The sequence below is a fragment of the Tiliqua scincoides genome, chromosome 12 (genome assembly GCF_035046505.1).
Source record: "Tiliqua scincoides isolate rTilSci1 chromosome 12, rTilSci1.hap2, whole genome shotgun sequence".
Taxonomy (NCBI): domain Eukaryota; kingdom Metazoa; phylum Chordata; class Lepidosauria; order Squamata; family Scincidae; genus Tiliqua; species Tiliqua scincoides.
The window spans coordinates 2,467,890-2,492,548 of NC_089832.1; the positions used below are offsets into that span (position 1 = coordinate 2,467,890).

General features: G+C 51.3%; 1 protein-coding gene across 3 annotated transcripts in view; it reads left to right on the forward strand.

The window, feature by feature from the left end:
- The first annotated feature begins 1,610 nt into the window (after nucleotides 1-1,610).
- MBNL3 (muscleblind like splicing regulator 3) overlaps nucleotides 1,611-24,659 on the forward strand; it is a 106,209-nt gene continuing 83,160 nt past the window's right edge. For all 3 annotated transcript variants that reach the window (XR_010794999.1, XM_066639860.1, XM_066639862.1), the window contains exon 1: nucleotides 1,611-1,763. The gene's annotated coding sequence lies outside the window, so the exon portion shown is untranslated. The remainder of the gene's footprint in view (nucleotides 1,764-24,659) is intronic.

Genomic DNA, 24,659 nt, shown 5'->3' on the forward strand with positions numbered 1-24,659 from the left:
CCTGAGGGGCACCTGCCCCGGGTGCTATGCCAGTCGGGCACAACATGCAAGCAGACACTTCTGGGTTCTCCCTGGAGATGAAGGTGCTGGCAGCTTTGCACTCTTCATTCCTTCTCCTGTGGAGGCTCCCCTTGGGAGCCCTTGGGGAGCCTCCACTGGAGAAGGAATGGGGGTACAAAGCCGCCAGCATCTCCTCCTCTAGGGAGAACCCAGAGGTGGCATCACAATGTCATGTGACGTCACTGCCTGCCCCCTGCCCATGCCAGGACTTCTAGTTACGCCTCTGATTCTTGCAGCGGATGGAAACCATGCGACAAGACATGTTTGCCTTCAAGATGCCACAGGGCTTTTGGTCATAAGAACAGCCCCACTGGATCAGGCCATAGGCCCATCTAGTCCAGCTTCCTGTATCTCACAGCGGCCCACCAAATGCCCCTGGGAGCACACCAGATAACAAGAGACCTCATCCTGGTGCCCTCCCTTGCATCTGGCATTCTGACATAGCCCATTTCTAAAATCAGGAGGTTGCGCATACACATCATGGCTTGTAATGTAATGGAGTTTTCCTCCAGAAACTTGTCCAATCCCCTTTTAAAGGCGTCCAGGCCAGACGCCATCACCACATCCTGTGGCAAGGAGTTCCACAGGCCAACCATGAGTAAAGAAATATTTTCTTTTGTCTGTTCTAACTCTCCCAACGCTCAATTTGAGTGGATGTCCCCTGGTTCTGGTGTTATGTGAGAGTGTAAAGAGCATCTCCCTATCCACTCTGTCCATCCCCTGCATAATTTTGTATGTCTCAGTCATGTCCCCCCTCAGGCACCTCTTTTCGAGACTGAAGAGGCCCAAACGCCGTAGTCTTTCCTCATACGGAAGGCCACCCTGGTCCAATGCACTCTCAAGCCACTTGCGCACCTGGGGAGGCTCTGCCTCACCTGCCCCCCCCATACACCACATATTACTTTAATGCCACACTGCTTACTGGTTCCATTTCTGTCCCGATCTCTATGAGTACCCAGAGCACCTCCAAGCCCAGTGGCCTGACCATGAGTCAATTCAGACATGGTGGGGTGTGTGTGTGTGGGGGGGGGGGATCTGGCCGCCAGGAGGCCACCTATTCCAGCCACGGCACCAGCGGGGAGCCCAGTCCTCTGCCTCAGAAGTAGGTTCATTCTAGTCAATGGGGCTTGGTGGCGTAGCTGGAGTGGGGGAGCGGCCCCTCCCTTCGGAGCCTGGCTCGCCCACCTCCCAGCCAGGCCGCGCGTGCCCCCTCCAGCTACGCCACCGATGGGGCTTCCTCCCAGGAAAGTGAGCCTAGGACTGCAGCCTGGACTCCACTGCGCCCGGCGGAGCCTGCTTCTGAGTAGACCCGCCTGGGCTGGGGCTGGGGGCCGCCGCGTCCCGGCCAGGTGCCCCTCTGCTGGGCAGCCCGGCCTGGAGGAGGCGGCCGGCGAGTGCCTGGCAAGCGCGGGCGGTGCGCAATTACGCGCGAGGCCATGCCGCGCCTCCGCTCCCCTGCTGGCCGGCCTCGCCCGCCTGGCGGAGCCCGCGAGTGCCCCGCCGCCGCCGCAGCTCCGCCTCCGTGGCGCACGTGAACATGGCGGCCCGCCGGAGCCACCCCCGCTAGGCAGGAGGCGAGCCCGCCGCAGCCGCCCGAGCCCCGCCGCGCCGCGCCGCGGCCTCTGCGCTTCTGCCCCGGCGCCTCCATGGGCCGCCGCCGCCCGGCCCGGCCCCGCCCCTGCTAGCGCGGACCGAAGCCCAAGGTGAGTGCGCCGCTCCTGCCAAGGGCGGGGAGCCCGGCCCGGCCGCGTCTCCTCGGAAGTAGAGCCCACGGGAGGCGGTGGGAAAGGGGGGCCAGCGGAGCCCCGGCCGGGCCAGGGACTGGCGGAGAGAGGGGGCCACGTCTGCTGCCGCCGCCGCCAGGGCAGGAAGGAACGACCTTTCTCGGAGCGGTGGCTCGACAGCGGGGGATCGGGGTGGGGGGCGCCTTCTCCGGCTGGGCCGGCGCCGGGGCGCGATGTCACCTTGGCGAAGGCGGCGTTTCGGTGTCACCCGGCCTGGCAGGCGGCGTGGCACCCCGATGTTGGCGGGGAGCCCGGGCTCTTCCCGAGACTGCCGGGGGTGGGTGGAGGAGTTCGCAGTGGCATAGCTGGGGGGGCAAAGCATCAAGTTGGCAGGCGCCGGGACGCCCCGTCCCAGGATCGTGCCCAGCAGGGCTCCCAAAGCTGCAGTGGCGTAGCTAGAGGAGGGGGCAAGGCACTTAGTTTGGCAGGCGCCTGGCTGGACTCGCTGTGCAAGCGGCGCCTCCCCTTCGGAGCCGTTCCGGGCGGGGGGGAGCACCGCTTGCACGGGGCGTCCAGGCGCCTTAGGGCTTTGCCCCCCTCTAGCTACGCCACTGGTCCTTTGGGAGCCCCTGCTGGGCACGATCCTTGCACGGTGCGCCCAGGCGTCTGCCCATCCTATCCACACTTTCCAGGAGTAAGCCCCCTTGACTCAAATGGGGCTTATTTACGAGTAGACACGCCTAGAGTGGGGCTGTTAGTGCTTTGCCCCCCTCTAGCTACGCCACTGGGAGCCCCTGCTGGGCACGATCCTGGAGGGGGGGAGGAGGAGGGAAACTCTTCGGACCAGTTCCCTGGTCCAGCCTCTGCATGCCTACTGGGAAGTCAGCTCCGCAGCGCTCGACGGGCCTTACTCCCAGGGAAGTGTGCCTCGGACCGCAGCCTGGGTGTGTCGGCCAACTCCTGCGTGGGTTGCCTGGAAGTTGGCTGCGCAAGCCCCGGGCTTTGGAGACGGGAGGGGGCTGGCCTGGCGGCTGCCGGGTCTCCGCGGGGCGGGAAGGGTGGGGTTGGGGCTGCCAGGGAAGGGAGGGGGCGAGGATCGGGGAGAGGTCCCGGGGGAAGGCTGGCCAGCCCGCCCGGGCGCCGGGGAACACATGCGCGTTCGTGCCCGCTCCTGCCGCCGCCGCCGCACTCGAGTCTGCCTGGAAACAAAGGGACAGGAGCGCGCAGGGTTGGCGGCGGGGCTCGCCTGCGCGCCGCCGCCGCCCGACCCCGTCCTTCCCCACGTGCGCCGGGAGCCTGGAGCTGCCAGCTAGCCAGGCCACGCCTCCCCTCCCCAGCTGGCCCCCGAAGGGGAGATCCCGCGCCCTGCGCTGCAGTCCTTGGAGAGGAGAGGCCACCTACCTGGTGACAGCTCTGCCAGGCCCCTGCGGTGGCACCTCCTGGCTGCTGACTCATGGAGGAGGAGGAGGAGGAGGAACCCGCCCCCAGAAGGCAGGAGAGCGGGGGGGGGTGGTCCTCTGGCCCAGAAAAGGGATCCCTTTCCCACTCTGTGTGGGAAAAAGCCCCACAGAGTCCTGGGGCACCTGGACGGCGAACCTGCAGCGATGCCCTCCTGTTTGCAAGCCACACTCCTGGGGCTGGAAACCCTGTCCCTGCTGGCACCAGGGCTTTTGGTAACGAGCGAAATGCGCTCTGCAGCCGCTCAGGGGCATGCTTGCCGAGCCTCAAGTCACGGGTTGCAAGGTGGAGCCCTCTGGTTGGAAAACACCCCAGGGGTAGGCTCTGGTGAGTACAAGTGCAAATCATACATGTGCACAGGGCACTCAACACACAGAGATACACACATGGGCATGCACTTACACACAGGTCTGCAGGTACAGACCAGTGGGGGAGAATGTCTTCTGAGTGGCTCAGAGCCAAACAGATACGGCCCTGCAAGGGGGTTCTCTGTGTGGCATGTCTTGCCAGGGTCCAGATGCATCGAAAAATAAAACCCCGGATACGACCCACTCATGGCTAGCAGTCACTGTGGGTCAGTTAGCAGAAATCATCCTGTGCTAAGGCATCCATGTTGTTAAGGCATCCTTCCCAGATTTTAGGCACATGTGTGTGGGCTTGTGCAGAATTGGGTAATCACTTGCTCAGCCGAAATGCCTGGACTTGTAAAATGGCTTGTAAAATGATGAAATACTTTGAAATAAATGGGCAAGAATACATTTTGGTGGAGGGAAGGCATTGGGCTCCGTTGAAACAGGGAAGCACACTTAGTAAAAAGAGTGTTGGCTCCCCTTGCAATGCACTCCCCATGGTCTTGGAGATCACTAGAGGAGGCACCTGCAGAAACCTGCACCCCGCGGAGTGAGGCCTGAAAGCTGTGCTTTCCCTTGTGATGTCCTGACAGCCAAACCTAACTGGTTGGCCATGTGGCCCTATCCGGAGGCCATCCTGGAAGTAAATAAAATTTGGCACCCCTTCTTTGTAGAAGCCGAGTCCGCACTCCATTAACTGGGAGCCAAGCGAGCTCTTGTTCTGATCAATAAGACCTGTAAAAACTCAAATGGCTCTTGAAAGTGCACCAGGTTTTATTTTCTCCTGACAGTAGCCTGGAGGGCCAGCCCTGCAGCTTCCTGAGGGCAGGAGCAAAGAGGGCTGAGGCAGACAAAACTCCTTCTCCTTGAGCTGTCATTGCGCCGTGGTTTCAGGAAGGGCTCTGGCAGCGGACAGCATGCCAGCAGGCAACCTGCAGCCGCTGCAGCAGCAGTGCGTATTATGGCCAAAATAGGGAGGAACTGCAAGGGAGGGGGGGGGGTGTTGGCATCCTTTTGTCCCAGTGGGAGCTGGTCTTTGAGTCACCAGGAGGTGGGGTGTTGGCAGGTGCCAGTTTTTTACTCCTGGAAAGCATCCTGCTGGGTCAGGGCAGAGCTCCCGGCTGCCCAGTGTCCTGCTTCCATTAGTGGATGGTCAGTTGCTTCTGGGAGATCTCCACAAGCAGGGCATGGAAGATCAGTGGGATCCTTATTGCACCAGCTTCTCCAGTGTACGTGGTGCAGGCAGGGTTTTGTAAACACCTGGAAAATGACAGGGCTCTGAACCTCCAGAAAAAGACAGCAGAGGGGAGGGGAGGGGAGGGAGAGGCCTGCCTAGAAAATGATGACTATGTTATTATTATTAAGAATATCTATATACTGCTTTTCAACAGGAGTAGCTCACAAAGTGGTTTCCATAATAAAATCAGTCAACGGTTCCTGTCCCCAAATGTCTCACAATATAAAAAATTACACAAGAGACACCAGCAAGCCACTGGAAAAGATGCCATGTTGAGCCATCTGGCACTCAGAGGTACATTCCTTGGTACCTGGAGGTTCTATTTAGCCGTCCCGGCTCCGATTCCTTGACAGCGCCGTTCCCCATGAAGGTTTCTCACCCTAAAGCTCTGCCACCTTACGAACAGCCCCTGTGGAACTTTCCTCTTCTGCACAGTAACTTTGAAAGGAGAGGAGTTTTCCAGGTCGTATTTGGACACCCTACTCATGCTATTCTGAAAGCATCCTTGGTGACTGCTGGAACAGCACCGAGAACCACAGTAGACTCTTGTCTGATGCTAGCAGCACAGCCCAACTCGGGATGTCCCCTGAGTGGATGGTCAGTGTTTGGGGGCACTTCAGATGGCAGGTGAGGGCTCCCAATATTGCACAGTTGGTCATTGTATAGCACAGTGTCCTCCACTTAGAAAACTATCATGTAAGGCCTGGTTCTATGCTGACATGCTAAGTTCCTTTAAGCAGGGAATGTTGTGTGCCATTAATACATGCATTTACATGAGCTTCGCCCTTTTGTAGGCTTTGTGAGAGGAAGGCCTCTGATGTGGAATCCCTCCCAGCTTGCCCCTCTTTCTTTGAGGAATGACTGTGATGCTCAGTGTTGAACTTTGGCAGGGTGTGCAGAGGTTGCCAGGACCTGTGACACCCACACACACACACACCCTGATGTTATGCGATGCTGTACAGCAAAAGTTGGGTGTGTTCCAAGGAGATGGAAATGAAATGGGGTTTCTTTTGCATATGATGTGCTCAGCCAGACACACATGAGTGGGTGTATGTAGAGTGTTGAGGCTCACTGGGTGACCTTGGGCCATCACTGTCTCTTGCCTACCTTGCAAGGTTGTGAAGGTGAAATAGGACAGGGCTCCCACAGATTCTTCCATGAGCACCCTGGAGGTACAAATCCAAGTGGATGCAAATGTGATTGATCGCTCTGTGAAAAAGGTGTAGAATCCTCTATTTGTGTCCTTTTCGGTTCCGTGGAGCTGTGCTGTTGTACACATCTGTCTGACAAGCTGTCATCTCCACACCGGTGCAGGCAGCTCAGATCCCAGCATTTGTGGTGTTTCAGCTTTCCTGACTTTCTAAATCTATTGGCCTGTGCTTTGGGACTGACCGGCATTTTTCATAACATTGAAAAGCAATTTCAGAACCGGAAGAGTGGTGAATGCATGCTGTTGTCAGGACCGAGCAAGGCTGGAGGCGAAAAGTGGTCGCACTGCCCAGTAGTGAGGTCTTGGAACAGTCAGATCTGGATCCTAAGGGCTGGAGGCAGGTGACTTGGTCTGAGGTGGCGTGGTCGTTGCGTCCTAGGTAAGGGAAGGGGCTCCCCTTCTCTTGCAGATGAGAGACTCCTGTTGAAGAGTGAAGCCTGGGAGAGTTCTTATGTAGGCCCAGCCAGGACCTTGTCAGCCCCCCAGGTCACTTGACGTTTTCTTGGGTTGCCTGGCTGCACTACCCCTTCCTGCCATCATTGGGGGGAGCGCTGTGGAGCAACAAGGCTCAGTCCAGATTTCTCTCTGAGATGGCGCTTACAGTTCAAAAACCACAGCGTACCACAGTTGTGTTTCTCCAGATGCCTTGTGTGGCACCCTCTACCTTAAATTTATTTGGTGGCATTAAAGCAAGAGGCATATGAGTTCCGCCCTCATGTATATATGTGCGAATTATAGTGTACACACACAAATTTGGGATGGATAAATCGGATAGGTGAATGTTTTTTTCTCTCTCACACAATACCAGAACCAGGGGACAGCCACTAAAACTGAGTGTCCCAGTGCTCAAAATATTTATTTACCCACTGTGCAATTAGTCTGTGGAACTGCTTGCCACATGATGTGCTGATGGCATCTGGCCTGGATGCCTTTAAAAAGGATTGGACAAATTTCTGGAGAAAATGTCCATCACAGGTTACAAGCCATGATGTATTTGTGCAATCTCCTGATTTTAGAAATGGGCTATGTCAGAATGCCAGATGCAAGAGAGGGCACCAGGATTCAGGTCTCTCGTGGTCTTGTGTGCTCCCTGGGGCATCTGGTTGGCCACTGTGATATACAGGAGGCTGGGTTAGATGGGCTTTTGGCCTGATCCAGCTGGGCTTTTCCTATGTTCCTATGGTCTTAAATTTGCCATGGTCCTCCAGCTTGTGACTGGTCTATCTCAGTGTCAGACATGTTGCCCATTTCTGCCTTAAAAGCACATTGGTGTGTCTTTGCGCCTTGTTGGCCCACCATGTCACGCTTACCGAATGCTAAAACACCCCACCTCTCAATTTTCTGAATGCCAACTTGGCAGAACAGGTTGAGGTCCAGTTTCCTCATCATGTGGCCTGTTTTGAGCCAGCCAGATCAGCCTGGATGACGGGCACAGTTTTCTGCAGCAGCAGCGAGAAGGCCGGCAGTCTGCGCCTGGCCTGGATGTCGTTTTGAGAGGTGCGCTCCTCATGTTGACTAGTGTCTTGTTCTGTAGCAGAGCCCGTCGGTGGTGGTGTGCTGTTGTAGCAAACACCCTTTTGGCTGCCTGTGTTGGTGAGTCATTCGGAGAGGGAACTGCCCACAAAGTTTTTAGCGTAACGGTCCTCCCTCGTTGACTGTGCATCGCTGCCGCTTGCGGAGGCCGTACCACCGCTGCCGTGTCCAGAGGTTCCTCGGCTCCTAAAACGAGGCCGAATGTGAGTGTGCGTGTAATCCGATCTGTTGTCAAATGTCTTGCAGGAGGCCGTAAGCTGCCTCAATAAGATCTCTGTTCAGCTCTGAAAACAGCCTCATGATCGAGGGCTTGTTGGCAGCCTTCCTGAAGGAGGGCGGTCTCTCTCTTTTTTTGTAGGAGAGAGAGAGAGAGAGAGAATTGGGAGGTTTTGGCGGCACATCTGACTGCCTCGGCTGCCTTTTGCAGACTGCTGTTTATTGTTCTGTCCTTGGCGTGGAACAACAACTGACTGAACCCCCCCTGCCCCCCCAAAAAACCCCAGCCCGCAGCCCTGGGGATATTTGGTGACAGTTGGGAGCCTTTTCGGTAATGGCAGCAACAGGATCTCAGAGGAGGGTGTCTTACTTGGAGAGGCAAAACCTCTGAACGTCAGCAGCTCCTTGGCGGAGTCAGAGGGTGGCAGAGTTTAGAAAGATGAGGTAGGAGGCAGACATCTTTATTTTCTCAACGTGTGGTGAGCATGTGGACGCAGGCGGAAAAGGTTATGCAGCGCATGGAAACCGCCCTTTTGCAAAATGCACGGGTTGTAATGCAAAGTTTCTCCAAAAGGGGTGGCTGCCTGACCTGTTTTGTGTGTGTGTGTGTGTGTGTGTGTTTGTGTGTGTGTGTGTAAGAGGCGTGGACCGATTAAATGCATCACTCGTGAAACGGCAGCTTCTGGTGCTCTTGTGCAGCACGCCGCACATTGGTGAGAGGAGACGCTAAAAGCGTCATGCAGTTCAGGAGTTAGGAATGTGGCATGCATCTTTCCAGAAGTGGCCTCCCCCCTTCGCTTCCCTGGAATTATTTGCTCAAGTCCTGGGGAGTCCTGGAGTCAGACTCTGGAATTTGCACACTTAAAAATAAAACTCCGAGCTGCAAAGGCCTCTGCTCCGTGGTCCTGGAGGACGCAGAACAAAGGCAAATAATGACAGGAAATGCTGGTTTCTCTACCCTAGTTCCTCACGCGAGAGGCCGATGCTGGGTAATTTCTCCTCACTTCCTGTTTCCAGGCTGTTTGGGTCACAAGTAGCTGTGTTTTTCCATGCAAGAGCTTCTGTTGCTCCATCCAGGGGGTGCATAAATCTGACCCTCTGCGCAATCTGTTCCTGACTTTTTGCAGATAGCCTCTGACTTCCATTTGGGAAAGGGAGGCCCCTCTTTGCAGCCAGATTTTTTTTTTAAACTTCCTCTTTCTACGCCCTTCCTTGCAAACAGCCGGAATTGTGCGAAGCAGGGAATAGAACCGTTTGTGTTCAGGAGCCTGTTTGTGTCACATGGGTTGGGCCCAGCGCTAGACACTTCCATTTTCAAAACGATGGTGGGGTTTTTTTTTTTTTTTTGGTAACAGTTTTTTTGCATGTAGAATTTGGTGCCACAGTTTGGTGAAACTGCGCATTGTTGCCCAAAAGTGTAAAAGTCAGCTTTAAAAATAGCATGCAGACAGTTCAGAGCAAAGTACACTTCTTAGGCAGTTGGAGAGCCCAAGATTTGTTCTCGATAAAATCAATAAATGGATGCGGTTTAGCAAAAATGCCATTAGGCCATACTAGGATGCTGGAATTGATGCAAGGGTTTTAAGCACATCCACATGCAGGGTTGTCCCTGGGGAGTGGTCCTACATGCACCCACTGTAGAGTGGGAGTGTGGCTGTTTTGTTGTGTGTTTTTTTTGTTGGGGCTTCTGTGTCTTTGCCTGTTGTGCAGCTGGAAGCAGCAATGAAAGCTGCCACCATTCCTGTGTCTCCACGTGGGAGAAACAGAATCACCTGTTGATTTTGGCTGTGACTTGGCCAATAAGAGCATTGTCATGCAGTGCTCATGGTGCCTTTTTGCTTCTCTGTGCGCACGACTATAACTCTCATTGCAAAGTGAAGCACCTGCTTTCATTGCTGATGCTCCCCCTGGTTCTGTTCATGGCTTTTCCTGGTGAAAGCCAAATCCCTGGAAAGTCTCAGGGTGGATGGACAATATGATGCGAGTGACGGTCTGACACAGGATGGCAGCTTCCTGTCATTTCCCATTTTGCACTTTATTCAGAGCACATGTCTGGCCTTGTATCCGCCACTGCTGCCTCAGATCAGTCCACCGTTTGAGTATCACGAGGATGGGAATCTTCTTTCCGGCAGCCCCAACTCACCATTTCTGTGAACCTGGAGAGAACGTCATGGCCGCACTCTCCTCCTAGCCATGTGACCTCACAGCCCACTAAAAGAAAAGTAGGTGCAATATGTCTGCAAAATGTAACTGCTGAACAGGGGCAGTTTGATGTCAGTGTGCAAGCATGGAGAACAGGCACTCTTATTTTGGTGTCTGCCCCCTAGACTGTTGGCAAAACCCCCCCACAGTATTTACTACCTCCGTAGCATCCTAAAATGCAAAGAATTGAACTTAGGATTCCTGATAGTCAGTTGACTCAAGTACTGTAGCAGTGTGGAATTTGGGACCTGGAATAGCTTTAGCACAGGCAAAGCTGCAAAAACCCCAAAGCACCCAAAGGAGAGTTTTATTTTTCCCCCCCTGTAAATGTATCTCTGCAGAACAGAGGCTTGTAATTAACGAGTTCCTGGCTTCTCACCTTTAGATGATAAGGCAGACCAAAATGCCTTGTGAGAAACCGAAACCGTTTCTTTGGTCAGAGCAAATTAGGGGCAGCTTCAGATTCCCAGCACGGCCTCCGGCGTTTCAAATTGCCGAAGCCCAGACACGGCACATGGTGCCCAACAAAGACACAGAAAGGACAGAATTAATAATTTCTTTTTCTACTCTCCAAGATTTTATGCAAAGGTCTTAAAAAGCAGAAGGGCTCTCCTTGTCCTCCCTCTCTTGAATTGAGCGTGCTCGAGAAATCTCACTAAAATTGCTGCTTGAAGAAGCTGGACTGTTCTTTCTCGGAGAATGTTTCCCAAAAAGCGTTCCTTTCACTTATTCTATATGTGTTTGTGCTGGGAGAGCAGTGCTCATGGCCCCCTCCTCCACCTTCACTGTGTTAACACAAGGTGCTGGGGTCGGAGGTGGATCCTCCAAATTCCGAGGCAGTGTATCAGAGAGCAACAGGCCCTGAAGCCTTGCTTGTGGCCTTTCTGGAGGTACTTGATGGGCAACTAGCAGGAAGTAGAATGCTAGAGTAGGTAGAATTTTGGTGTGATGCAACCAGGGTGGTTCTTGGACCAGCTAAACAGCTCCTTTGTGTCCAAGAACATCCTGTCTTTGGATACCAGATGATGAGGGCAATTTGCCTTCAGCCCTTGTTTGTGGGCTCCCAGAACCATCTGGTTGGGTACTGTGGTGGTGCGGGGCATGGGGAATGGACTGGTGGTGCCTTTGCTCTGATCCAGAATGGCTCTTCTTGCATTTCAAGGACCCTCTGTAATTCCTCCACCAGGGTTGTGCAGAAGGTAGGCTGAGGTGCTCAGGTGGGGCTGCTGGCCGGTTTCTGGTGGAGTATCGGCTGCTGGGATTCTTGGCAGGAACAGTGGGCCAGGTGGGCCATGGTGTGATCTGGTAAAGTGCTTGCCTGCATGGGCTGGTCGCAGCATCTTCACTTACTGGAGGTTGAACCTTGGAATTCTATGATTCTGAGGTCCCCTCCAATTCTAGGCTGCTAAGACTCTGCAAAGAGAGCTGCTGTTTCCTGTATGGAAAGGGGAGCAAGGAGACACTCAGAGATATGCCTGCATGGCTTCCTTGCAGGGAACATTGCTTGTGGGTGCTTGCTTATAAGAAAATTCCTTGGTCTGCAGTATGGGCTGGTATCTGGCAAGCCTGCATTGTTGCTTCCTAGCTGAGTTTGCGTGCATATTTAAAGGGTCTCCAGAACTGGATTTTCAGGCTATCACTCCCGACAAGCAGTCTTTGTGCGCTGGGCCATCAAAGCCTGCCGGGCACTTCAGCCATGGGAGGAGAAGAGGCCGGGCCCTGGAGAAGCCTTCTCGGGGAGGGAGTGTGTGTGTTCCCTGGCCCTTAAGGTAGAGGATTATGTTCTCCGGAAAAGATCAAGCAGCAGTCTGTGGAATCCAGCCAAAGGGTATGAGAGACGTGGCAGTCCTGTTGACTTAACTGAGAGGCAGCTGACATCTGTATGTCGGGTCTGATTAAAAAGGGAACAAAACTCATATGGCGGGAGAGCTTGCTGTGCAAAGAAAAGAAATTTTAAAAGAGAAGTGGGTGTGCATGCATGAGAGAGAGAAAGAGAGAATATTCTCTGGAAATTGGTGACCTCTGTGAGTCATCTTCATGTACCCCATCCTAAGCATCCTTGTGTGCCTGCAGTTTGCGTCAGTGAGTCTCCACTTGCCCCATCATTTTCCTAAGTGTCCATTCCCCACCTCCCCACGGACAGAGTGGCTTCCCACCCATTTCATGCTTAAAGGACAGCCAGGCCATAGTTTTTCCCACACTTTCCTTTTGACAGTTTTGTGCTAAATGGGAAGCATGAGAGGCTTCCAAACCAGGGAGAGAGCTGCATCTTTTTTTCTGCTGCCACATTTGTGCATGGCTGGGGAGAAATGGATGAAGACCATTTCTGTCCCTTGCTTATAATATTCAGAGTGGACTCTTCCAGTAGGATACTCGTACATTTGGCAGGAGGCTCAGGTTAGACAAAACATGGGATTTCTCAGAGGCATCTGGGAGGTCACTGTGGAAAAGAAGAGGGCAGAACAGATAAACCTTCGGTGTACTGGAAGATGTGTGCCACGCGTTCTTGACTCTTCTCATGCATCTTCTGTGATCCACTTGCTTCCTCCGACCTGCAGTGTGTAGAGAGAAAGAGACAATTTGGGGGACAATTTGCATGCCAGTATCAGCTGTCTGATACCAGGTGGATGGGACTCGTTAGCCTGGGAAGGCAGCTCATCGTGGGGCTCATGCACTACTACTGCATCGTGCAGCACTGTGGCAGCCACTGGAAGTGATCTTGGGGGAAGGGGACTTTCTCCTCTTTCCTCAGAGAAAGCCCCAAGCCCCACAATGGGGTTTCTCCACTCTGCACTGGCTATTTTGCCTTCTAGCCCAACACTGAAATAGCAGAGCAATGAAAGTTAAGCGGGTGAAAGTCAAGGGATTGCTGTATAAACCAAGAACTTCCTGCTTCTTGTAACTCAATTTATTTTCAACCAGTGTGCCATAGCGCACTGATGTGCCGCAAATAGTCCACTGGTGTACCATGGGAGTTTGGGGGAAGGTCAGAGAAAACTGATCCCAAACCTCCACTGCCTTGTGGCTACATCCAGTTACAGAAAAGGCTTCAGGAGTCAACCTCGAGGCAAAATCCGGAGCCGGAGTCCCTGAGGCAGTTCATGGCTGAACACAGTCACGTTCTGGCAACTCCTGCGACGCCGCTGGAACCAACAGTATTGGCTTCTGCCTTTCCATTGGACCATTTCAGCGACGTGGAGAGGAGAGATTTGCTGCATGGGAAACAGTCTATCCGTATCTACCTTACCCAGGCTTCGCGCACTGGAGAGGACACTCTGTTCCAGAACCGCCATTCAGAGCGCGATACCAGAGTCTTCCGAGACTGAAGGATGCCAACTAGCTATCAGCTGTCTGTTTCTGTATCTTTTCCCCTTCCCAGTCATAATTGTTGCTTTGATGGAACTATTACATGAGAATTAGTGTTGTATGGTGTCTGACAGCCTAATCCTATCCCTGCTTACCTGGGAGTAAGCCTCATTGACTCTAATGGGACTTACTTCTCAGTAGGCAGGCATAGGATTGGGCCGTAAACCAGCAATTTTCAACCTTTTTCTTAACACAGCAGACAAGGTGCTAAAATTGCAGAGGATCACCATCTTTTTAAATAATCAACAAGGTACACCACACTGTAGGGGGTTCACATCCCCCAACGGTCCTACTAGTAAATGACCTTCCCCCAAACTCCCATGGTACACCAGTGGACTATTTGCGGCACATCAGTGTGCTATGGCACACTGGTTGAAAATAAATTGAGTTACAAGAAGCAGGAAGTTCTTGGTTTATACAGCAATCCCTTGACTTTCACCCGCTTAACTTTCATTGCTCTGCTATTTCAGTGTTGGGCTAGAAGGCAAAATAGCCAGTGCAGAGTGGAGAAACCCCATTGTGGGGCTTGGGGCTTTCTCTGAGGAAAGGGGAGAAAGTCCCCTTCCCCCAAGATCACTTCCAGTGGCTGCCACAGTGCTGCACGATGCAGTAGTAGCAGCTTTGGCAACGCTACACCTTTGGCTGCTAGCTGCTTTGGAATATCCTGTTATATGATACTGTCATTTATCTTTACATGGGACAGTAACCGAACAGGGAGCATTGCATTGCATTTTATATGCTTATGTAGTCGCTTGTGGGTCAGTGACTTTGTTCTGGACAGTGGCCTAGTTGATACCGTATTAACTGTTGATGGCTCTATTGCTGTAGGGAGCCGTAAATCAGCTCCCAGCTCAAATGGCAATAACTAACTTGGTTCTTCTCCCAGCCAAATAATTATTACTGTACCGTTATTATTTTGCTTTATTTGGAAACAATTGAACACTGCGCGCTTCGGTGTTTTGATTAGCCCAGCAACAGCCTCTCAAAGGAGGCTACAGATCAACTGAGAATTTTAGGCAGATGAAATCAGATTAATTTTTTTTTGTAATCAGGTTAAAAATGCAACACGCTCGCTAAACAAAGCAGACAGCTAACCAAAATAGCAAAATTCAGAAGCAGCAAGCCCTGCTTCGTAGCGACACCAACAGCTGTTTCAAAGAGGACCAGTTTTACAAGTGAAGACCCAGAGAAAGCACATTTTGTACAGTATACTGTACTGTATATAAGCATATTGTGATTTCTTTATACAGTTCTATCACTGCCTTGTTGTGTGGGCTTGAAGGGGCTTGAGTAACTCTGTGAGCTAGGCTGTGTAGGGACACCCAGGATAGCGGAGAGCTCTGACTAAACGTGATCCACTGGAGAAGGAAATGGCAACCCATCCAGTATCCTTGCCAAGGAAACCTATGGATTTGAGCAGGTGTGTCCAAAGTTTTTGGCAGGAGGGCCACATCATCTCTCTGACATTGTGTTGGGGGCCCGGGGGGAAAAAAGAATTAATTTGCATTTCAAATTTGAATAAATTTATATAAATGAATGTATTAGAGATGGAAACTTATATGAATGAATGAAGGTCTTGCAATAACTCAAGAACTATGAAAGGCCTTCCACAAAGCAAGGCTGACCTTTCATTTGCTGCCACTGCTGCATCACAGATGTGAAACAGCAAGCAGTGGAGGGGGCCCTTGTCCCATAGCTCACGCGAGAGGTCAAACATTGTGTCGGGCCAGCGTTTGAAAGAAAAAAGGGAATATAACCTTATTCACAAGGTCAGGCGTGTGCAGTCTCCACTTCAGCATTGGATAAACCAAGATTTGGGCCTGGCAGCTGCACAAGGCTGTTGCATAAGAATGAATTGTGTTAGTATACCAGAGAAGTTTCCCGGAACCAGCCTGTTTCTCTGTGGTACCCAGGTCTTACCCTCTCACCCCATCTCTTCTTTTGCAGTCTGTAGCTGATGTACAGACTATGTGCACCATGGTAGGAACAAAGGCCCTTTGCTCTTTGATGGCCAAGTGTCTCTCTGTCCTTGGATTTGCAAGCTCAGAATTTTGAAAAACCAGGAGCTTTCTGAGTCCTGGCAGCGGAAATGAGGGACATCTGTTCTGTCCTGCATGGTGTGGAAATAACAGATTCCTCCTGTTAATGGCTGCTAGGATCACACTGGCGGAGAACGGTGGTTTTGAAATGGCATTCCAGAGCTGGTGGGGTTCCTTGGGAGCCAGTCGGGGAGAAGATCTGGGAATGACAGACAAAAGGGTAATAATAATACAGGTATTTCTATACCGCCTTTCTTGGTCCTCAGATTTCTCCTTAGACTTTATTCATGATGGAGTTGCAGCATCTTCCTTGCAAGGAAAGGTGAATGTCTTGAGTTTAGCAAACAGGCACTGAAGGGGGGCAACGACGGCATATCAAATGATGCAGGAGAAACAGAAGGTGTCTTTTCTCTCTCATAATTCCGGTGGGGGGGGGGTTCATCCAATGAAATCCATGGACAGTAGTTTCAGGACAAACAAAACCAGAGCTTATTATGGATCTTGCTGCTGTCCTGGTAGTGATGCATGCCCCCCTGCCCCCCAGCAAAGATGGCTTCAAAAAGGGATGGGATACATTTTTGGGGGGATGGTGGTGATTATCAGCCCTGATGGCAAAGTGGAGCTTCCATGTTCCATGGCAGTCAGTATCCATTGCTGCAGAGGAAACAGCGGTGGCCTGCTTGCTTGTGGCTGCCTGAAGTGTTTGCTGGGCTTCTGTTGGAGGACACCAGGGAGCTTTGCCCAGAGCTTCTGGTCTTCCCCTGCAGTGTGCAGTGGTCAGAGAGTGATTGGGCTGTTCTGGGTCCGAGCAGCTCAGTTGTCGTCCTCTGACTCAGGGAGGCCCTTTACCCCAAAGTGTTGCATGTTGTAGGTTTATATGGCTGCTTTTTACTGACTTGCTAAAACGATCCATGAGCTGCTGGAGATCTTTGGCAGAGTGGGTAGTGACAGCTGCATCGTCGGCAAAGAGGAAGTCATGCAGACATTTCAGCTGGACTTTGGACTGGCAGGACAAAGTTCCTAACAACACAGTCCTGGAACGTGCTGGAATCCCTAGCATGTATGCACTGCTGAAACAGAGTCGCCTGCGTTGGCTCAGTCATGTCGTGAGAATGGATGATGGGCGGATCCCAAAGGATCTCCTCTATGGAGAACTCGTGCAAGGAAAGCGCCCTACAGGTAGACCACAGCTGCGATGCAAGGACATCTGCAAGAGGGATCTGAAGGCCTTAGGAGTGGACCTCAACAGGTGGGAAACCCTGGCCTCTGAGCGGCTCGCTTGGAGGCAGGCTGTGCAGCATGGCCTTTCCCAGTTTGAAGAGACACTCGGCCAACAGACTGAGGCAAAGAGGCAAAGAAGGAAGGCCCATAGCCAGGGAGACAGACCAGGGACAGACTGCACTTGCTCCCGGTGTGGAAGGGATTGTCACTCCCGGATTGGCCTTTTCAGCCACACTAGACGCTGTGCCAGAACCACCTTTCAGAGCGCGATACCAGAGTCTTTCGAGACTGAAGGTTGCCAATACAATACAATTTTACTGACTGATTTTGTTTTCCTGATCTTGTGTGTCCTTCCATTTTGCAAGCTGCATTATAGGTTTTTGTTTTTTTTTCAAAAGTGGAATATAAATAATAATAGAACATTATTAAAAAAAAAAAAAAAAGACCTGGCCAGTGGTCCCAGATGAACTGAGTATGTGCCTTAGAGCAGGGCTGGGCAGACATCAGGCTTCAGGGATCTACTTTGTTTCTGACTGGAGAGGATAGGGTGCCTCTGAGCGCACTTTCAGCGCATGAATTGGTTTTTCAGGACCAGAACTGAGCCTGCAGTTGAGGGCATGCTCCAGGTTTCATAGGGTCCTTGCTAAGCTGGCCTTCATGGGCCCCTTTATCCACCGGGGGGAGGGTGTGTGTGTGTGTGTGCTGGAGGTCAGCCAGGCTAGGTCCGGGTGTCTATCAGAAGGGCCCACCTGGCTGGGCTTACTCCTCAGGACTACTGGCCCAGTGCATCACCGGGGGTGCGGACGGGGGGGGGCCCAGTGCATCACCGGGGGTGCGGGAACACCCTGCCCCTATCGTGCAGGGCCAAAGCTAGCAGCACAGCAAGAAGACTCCAGGCACAGAGAATGTAACAGTGCAATGAAAAACCCATCCCATATCTCTCCCTCTGATGTCTACAGAACCGTGCACTGGGCCACCTATTTCTCTGCCTGTGGGCTCCTCTGCCTGTGGGCTCCTCTGCCCAGTGGGCTCCTCGACGTGGCTGTCTGGCACAAAGTTCTGTAGAGATTGGAGGGAGAGATAGGATACAGCGCAGTGCAACTGTAATCGCAGCTCACAGCTTGAATGAGCTTTTGGTGCACAATGATCCTGCAGTTTGGAGACTGCTGGTCTTGTGGATCAGCAGTGGGCCCTTTGGAGGGCTCCTGACTCCTGGAAGCTGCCCAGCCTTGCTCACCCCGATCCAGTCCTTTCAGACACAGGTCCAGTCTGGGAGGCCTTTCCATTGCAACAGCTCTGTTCAGAGGAGAGGGGAAAAGGAAAAAAAAATAGCTTTTTTTGCTGCTGTTCTTGTGGCACTCCTGAATGCCATTTGATCTTCTACAAATTGCCCAGAGATCTAGCTGCAGAATCTGATCTGCCCACTTCTACCCAGAAAGATGCTGCTAACCCCTTGAAAGTCCTGGGATCTATGGCCCACCTGGCAGGGTGAAATGGCTTCCCAGAGGCCTGAAGGTTTGCAGTCCCCTGTCCCAGGGTTTGGGATGACCCTTTAACGAGGAATGTCCTTTTAATGAAGGGCCCTTGAGCAGCGCGGCCTCCTCCACTGTAGCCAGAAGTCCGATTCAAGATCTGTTTTCCAAGCTCTCTTCCACCGAGGGCGTTTCCAGAGAGAAGCTTTTTCCTATTATTTTTGCTTGTCCCAGTAATGTCATAAGCATCCTCTCCAAAAGAGTCCAGTGCAAAACAAGCATTTAGTTTTCATCTGATAAGGAGAAGCCTGCATTTCAGGGAGGAAGAGATAATGGAGTGAGCCGAAAGAAAAATACGAGGGGGTCAAAAGAGGATTTGTCCTCCCCTCTTCTCGCAACACGGCCTGGCCCTTTTTCCAGAGCCTTGTCTCAGTTCCCTTATTTTTACGAGGCTCTCTCATCCCCAAAGCCGCTCATATCCTGTAATAATGCAATTTCGCAAGAAATGCAACTTTTGGTTTTCACCCAGAGTGAAAGAGATGTAGTTTGTCAAGGCTGTGGCTGAAGAGCTTCCCTTACATTTCACCAACAAAAGTAGAAAAAAAGTCTTGTCTCGCACACAAACACACGCAGCTGCCTTAGGGGAAAAATACAAAATCAAGGGCCCAGGAGCGCGTACATTTTCAGCAAACACTGTGCAGGAAAGGCCAGCCAAAATGGTCGAGGGGGAAATACCTGTTTTAGGACCCAATCCTATCCAACTCCCCAGCACCACTGCAGCTGCAGTGCAGCCCCGAGATAAGGGAACAGATGTTCCTATATGGAAGCCTCTCTGACAGCCTCCCCACCGTGGGAGTCAGCGCACGCCCCATTGGCACGGCTGCACCAGCACTGGAAAATTGGATAGGATTGGGCCCTTATTAAGGAAAGCGTTCGGTGCTTTTTCATTTGGAGAAAAAGCTAAGAGAGGAACATTTTGTGAAATTATGACTGGTACAGGGGGGTCCAGTGACGTCCAATGACAACTAAATACTCAATGCAGTGATGAGCAAACTTGTGTTGTTAATAATATGCTTGTTGGCAACCTTCAGTCTTGAAAGACTCTGGTATTGCGCTCTGAATGGTGGTTCTGGAACAGCGTCTAGTGTGGCTGAAAAGGCTGATTCGGGAGTGACAATCCCTTCCACACTGGGAGCAAGTGCAGTCTGTCCCTGGTCTGTCTCCCTGGCTATGGGCCTTCCTTCTTTGCCTCTTAGCCTCAGACTGTTGGCAAAGTGTCTCTTCAAACTGGGAAAGGCCATGCTGCACAGCCTGCCTCCAAGCGGGCCGCTCAGAGGCCAGGGTTTCCCACCTGTTGAGGTCTACTCCTAAGGCCTTCAGATCCCTCTTGCAGATGTCCTTGTATGGCAGCTGTGGTCTACCTGTAGGGCGCTTTCCTTGCACGAGTTCTCCATAGAGGACATCCTTTGGGATCCGGCCATCATCCATTCTCACATCATGACCGAGCCAATAATAATAATAAATATTATTATTAACATATACCACTTTTCAACAAAAACGTTCACAAAGCGGTTTACAGAGAAAAATCAACTAATGACTCCCTGTCCCAAAAGGGCTCACAATCTAAAAAGATGCCAAAGAACAGCAGACAACCACTAGAAAAGACACTGCTGGGGTGAGGAGGCCCAGTTACTCTCCCCTTGCTAAAAAGAGGAGCACCCACTTATTATTATTAACAGTATTTATATACCGCTTTTCAACTAAAAGTTCACAAAGCGGTTTACAGAGAAAAATCAAATAACTAAATGGCTCCCTGTCCCAAAAGGGCTCACAATCTAAAAATATTAGGGGTAATTAGTAGGGGTAATTAGCAAGGGGTAACTTGAAAAGGTGCCTCTTACCCAGTTAGCAGGGGTCTATTCGCTGCCACAAGATATGATGGCCACTGTGGCGTAGTGGCTCATCCGTGCAGACTTACAGTGGTCTCTAAAGAAAGGACGTGACAGCAGGGTTTGTGCATAGATTTTTTTAAAATTTAGTGACACCTATGGAAATGCATGCATGTCCTACCTTGCAGGTTGCCATTTCTCAGCCCTGACTCCAACAGAGCTCCGTTCCTGACCTTTATTTTTCATTTTCTTGGGACTTTGAGTGGTTAGGGCCAGCATTGGGGTCCTTTTGTTTATCTGAAAGATTCCTTTCATACAGGAAGGCCTTGCAAGACTTGTCCTGGTAAGAATTAAGCACAATGTGTGGAAGGGATTGTCACTCCCGAATCGGCCTTTTCAGCCACACTAGACGCTGTTCCAGAACCACCTTTCAGAGCACGATACCACAGTCTTTCGAGACTGAAGGTTGCCAACATATATAAATAAATAAAAAGTAATTAAGCAGGAAGGTGCAACTCTGAATCTTCAAGAATGCAAATTTGAAAAATAGGTCAGTATATTATTGCTTTGGAAGCTGGCTTGCCACCCCCAAATTTTTCAACAATACTTGGATGTCCTATAGCAAACTCTAATGCGTGCAATTAAAGCAAATATTGAACTGGAGACTGAGGCCCCAATCCTATTCAACTTTCCAGCACTGGTGCAGCCACAATGCAACCCAGAGGTTAGGGAACAAATGTTCCCATACCTTGAGGAGACATCTATGTCTGCCTCTCCAACACAGAAAGCAGTGCATATCCCATTGGCACAGCAGCACCGGCGCTGGATAGGATTGGGCCCTGTGACTGTCTTGAGACTTATTTTGCTCAAGCTTGGTCAGCGCCAAGCTCTCAGGATGCACCATCGGGGTGCAAGAACATCCAGAGGAGAATAAGAAAGCAAACAAGCGCAATCTTATCTGTGAAATGCTGTGCAATGTTATTTTTGCATATTGTAAGGGCAGCCTTGTGTTTTCCAATAGCTCAGCAATGCAAATGAGTTGGCTAAAGCTAGTAGTTCACAGGAAAAAAGAAATGTGCGCTGGTTTGTCTGCCCCCAGATTCCTGTGCAATTTAGTGGTAGGGTCTCTACCACTGTGTAGCAGCTCCAGGTAGGGTAGGGGAAAAATTCCTCTTTGAAGCCCTGGGAACTCACTGTCCACAACAGGGAGTTTGATGGACCTGTGGTCTTGCTCCAGATTAGGCAGCCTCTCTGGTCTCTGTCCAATGCTGGAACAGGGATGGCCTTGAAGAAGGGAAAAAATATTCCATTTTCTTTTATGATTTGTGTATCCTGCTGTTCAACAAAAATGGCGTTCGGTTCACAATTGCTAAAACAATCCACCCGCAAACCTGATATTTACTCTCAGAAGGACAGATCCCTTGTTCTGTCGATTGGCCCTGAAGTGCCATCTTGTCACTCTTGCTTGTGCCCCTGAAAAGTGGAGATGGTGGTGGTGGGGGGTAACTGGGGGCAGATGTCCTTCAGAGTCATATTCCTGGCTCAGCTGGTGTTCTTGTTGCTCTGGGCAGGCAGTAAAGATGGCTCCAGCCCTTAAGACAGTCATTCATACCATACAAATCTCTGGAATTGACTGCTGTCATGTACTCCCTGTGGGGCCACCCTTGAACAGGGTCATGCACACATTATGGGGCCGCCCTTGTCTTGTTCAAGAGTTTCAGGTGGTGCACAATGCTGACTCCAAATGGCTGGCTGACAGGCTGGCATTGGTAGCTCAGAGCATATCGTGTGAGCTCCATGGGCTTCCTGTATTTCAGAGTCAGATGCAGAGGGCTGATTTTTAAATCTTTAAATGGACCACTGTTCCTCCAGAATCTCACCTTCTCACGTAATCATGAGGTCCTGCTCCAGCATCCGTCCTCTAGGGCAGGGGTGTCCAAAGTTTTTTGGCTGGAGGGCCACATCATCTCTCTGACACTGCGTCGGGGGCCGGGGAAAGAAAGAATTAATTTACATTTAAAATTTGAATAAATTTACATAAGTTTACATAAATGAATATATTAAAGATGAACTTATACGAATGAATGAAGGTCTTGCAATAGCTCAAGGCCTATAAAAGGCCTTGCACAAAGCAAGGCTGGCCTTTCCTTTGCTGCCGCTACTGCATCACAGACATGAAACAGCAAGCAGTGGAGGAAGCCCTCGTCCCACAGCTCTCACAAAAAGGTCACACAGTTGCCTTCATGCTGAGAGCAGTTGTGTCGGGCCAGTGCGGGCTGCAACAAATCTCTGGAGGGCCAGAGGCTCATTGGAGACTGGGGGCTCCCTGAGGGCCGCATTGAGAGGCCTGGAGGGCCGCATGTGGCCCCAGGGCCGGGTTTTGGGCACCCCTGCTCTAGGGGAAGCACACTTGTTCGCCACAAGGAGCAGAGTCTTGTTTTGTGGTGGCACCGGAGTTTTGGAATACCCTTCCTACAAAATCTGTGAGTGGTTAGGGTTCTTTCCTGGGTTTTTCTGGCAGCAAATGAATGCATGAAGTTCCACCAGATATTTAGGAATTAGTTGGAGGTTTTTTTAAACACAACTTTGATATAGCTTTAATTTTTAAAAAATTGCTTTGTTCTATACTTGAATAGCTTTATTTTTCTTGCCGTGTGAACGTTTTTTGTTAAAAAGCAGTTTGGAAAACTCCCGTATAAGTTAAACCAGGCAGGTCGCTATTTCCAAACCTTGGCTGAGCCTCCATGTGCCAGAATCCTCTCTCCTCTAGTACATGCTTCTGTTGTCTTCCCTGAGTTGCACAGGTTCCCCTTCACATGTTAACTGGAAGTGCATCTGTTTTGAGTTGTCCTTTGGAACAGGCAAAGCCACCTCCCTGTGGAGAATGAAGTGCGCTCTGTGTGCGTTTAGATGTGCTATTAATTCCATGTTCCAGCACTGAAGACGGACTGAGCTCACAGGACTCTCTAGTGGCCTTGAGTGGCTCTGCATTGAGCCCCTCCTGGGCCAACTGTGAACTCCAGAGATCTGTTGCTTGATCTCGGCTAAGAGGTTTTGCTTTGTGTCCAAACTGGAAACATTTTCCGACCCTTTTGTCTTCTTGTTGCTTGGCTTCTTGTTGCAATTCAGGTTATAAACAAATGGCAAAATCATGGAATTTCCTGCAGGATGGAAATTTTGTTTTTGGGACTGGCTGCCATCCTCTTGCTGGCTAGGACAGCTTGCTTCCCACTGCCGGTTTACTGCACCTCAAAACAATCATCGTCTCTGTTGTTTTTGATCCGCCAAGATCTGTGTGCAGAACATGTGCAGAGTGAAACTTTGCTGTGTCTTGCGGTTGCCCAAATCGCAAATTGTGAAGTCCTTTCTCTTCCTTGCGAGGACAGGCACGTGCGTTGCCGGAGGGGCCGATGCAGCATTGTGTTGGCGGGGGGGCCATGAGCACTACCAACTCCTCAGCACAGGTCAACCAGGCAGGTAGACTTGGGCTCTGGGTTGAACTTAAGGTCCTCTTTGGTTGAGGTTTACTGGATGGGTAGACCTGGGCTCCTGCTTGAACTTTGGGAACTTGGATCTATCAGCAGGCTAGACTTGGGCTCCTGGTTGAACTTTTGGCCTCCGTGGCCAAGGCTCGCTGTGTAGGTAGACCTGGGCTCCCGCCTGGACTAGGAGCCCAGATCTACCCACCTGGTAGACCTGGGCTACCATTCCAACTCTTTCAGGTGGGTGGCCGTGCTTGGGCTGTTTCCCATCCCAGGACCCAATCCTATCCAACTTTTCAGCTGCAATGCAGCCCCGAAGCAAGGGAACAAATGTTCCCTAGCCTTGTGGAGGTCTCCATAATTACCCTCCCACCACAGGTTGCATGACACACCCCATTGGCACAGCGACACCAGGACTGAAAATTTGGATAGAAGTTGGCCCCCAGTAGGCATCCTTCCCCTCTGGCTTCAGGTGGGGGAGGCATGCTTCTATGATCTGCCCCTGCATTATGGTTGTCTTAGTGATGTCTTAGCGTTTTTTAGCGTAAAAAAAAATATGATTACTGTGTGGGCGACGCAAAGATGGTTTTTTTTTTTTGCAAACAACTAAATATTACTTGTAATAAATAGAAATTTTATTTCTTTCTAAATCACCTTTTTAAAAAGTCTTGTCAATCTAGGTGGGTCCCAAAAGAGTGTCATTTTAAAAAGTGGGTCCTGGTGCGAATAAGTTTGAGAAGCAACCCCTGATCAATGGAACGGATTACTGCAAGCTCCGGCAATGGCTCTTGGCTTAGACACGTCTAATGCAGGATCAGACAAGTTCATGGAGGATGAACCGTCTATCAGCGGAGCTTCCATGTAGAGAGACAGTTATGCCACTGAATACCAGTCACTGGGGAACAATGGCGGGGGAGGGGTTTGGTGCCTTCTGGACAACACTGCAAGTTTCCTGGGGGTATCTGGTTGGCCACCATGGGAAGGCAGGGGATAGATGAATCTGTGTCTCATCCAGGAGGGCTCTTCTTATCAGTGGCGTAGCTAAAGGGGGTGCAAAGCGCCAAGTTTTGCAGGGAGCCTCACTGGGGTGTGCAAGGGGCCCCTCCCTTTGCCCCCTCTCTGACTACGCCACTGCTTCTTGTGTTCTTAAACAATAAGTAATAGGACTCTTTCTAGACTCTGGTATCAGCTGTCCTTGGA